Genomic DNA, 1226 nt, shown 5'->3' with positions numbered 1-1226 from the left:
TGCTGAAGGCATTGAAAAAGAAAGGCTAAAGACTGCAAGTGAGGTCGCAGCGATCTCAGATAATGCCCCACCTTCCAACAAGCGACCTAGGCAACAGGGTTAGTAAACCAGCAACCGAAACCAAACCAAAACAGAGTTCGTTGTGCTTACAAGATCTCCAAGTTACATACTAGAGAAAATAAAAAACACGGCCTAATACGTATCGACCTGAAGTAAAATGGCTAGAGGACACACCAAGGAAGCCGTACTGCGCTTTCCATAAAGCAAAGTGCCATGAGACCAACGAATGCCGGGGGCTCAAGTACTACCTTCAAGACCTCATCGAGGCAGGACATCTCAAACATTATACTGATATACCCGATGGCGACCTGCATCACAAACTCATGGCTCGCAGAGAGAGAAGCTGTACTCCACCACGCCCAAGCTGCCGAGCTCGTTCTCATGCAAAGAGGATCGCTCAAAGGAGCATCATCGCCACGAAGCCGCCACAAGACTCCTCCGATGAGACACCAATGTAACCATCAACATGATCACCTTCCAAGACGACTCGGTCACGTCCTCCAGGGAAAAAAGGAGACGAGTGGGGGCCCTACACGAAGTCTACCAGTTCTCCTCACAAGTGGCCCCCATCCCTCGCACAAATGGCCACAACTCAGGAGACATCACCTTCACTGAAGCCGACCTCAACAAGGCGTGCCTCCCACATAATGATGCCTTGGTAGTCCATGTCAAAATCAACGACTGGACTGTCAAACGCGTCTTGATCGATCCAGGCAGTTTGTGCGATATCCTATTCTATCGCACTCTGAAAAGATGAACTTGCCCAAATCAGTTATGGTCGATCCAATAGCCCCCCTCTATGGCTTCAACGGGTCACGAGCTAATCCAATAGGTGACATCATTCTACCTGTCTCGGTGGGATCGCATGAAGACAAAGTCAACACCAACACACGCTTAAGCATTCTGGATGTCAACTTGTCCTATACTGCTATACTAGGACGCCGTTGGATCCACAAGATGCAAGCAGTCCCTTCAACACTTCATCAAATGTTGTGTTTCTCGGGCCCCAGAGGCATGATGGAGCTCCACAGTAACCAGCTCAATGCTCACAACTGTAATCAGATCCACTCAGTTAGCAAACCCGCTGGGGCTTCACTCAAAACTGAAGGCGAAATCGCCAACACCAAGCTGGCAGAAGGCTTCATCCCTGAGGTCAAGACCTTGAC

The sequence above is a fragment of the Coptis chinensis genome, chromosome 3 (genome assembly GCF_015680905.1).
Source record: "Coptis chinensis isolate HL-2020 chromosome 3, ASM1568090v1, whole genome shotgun sequence".
NCBI lineage: Eukaryota > Viridiplantae > Streptophyta > Magnoliopsida > Ranunculales > Ranunculaceae > Coptis > Coptis chinensis.
This window is presented reverse-complemented; position numbering follows the sequence as displayed.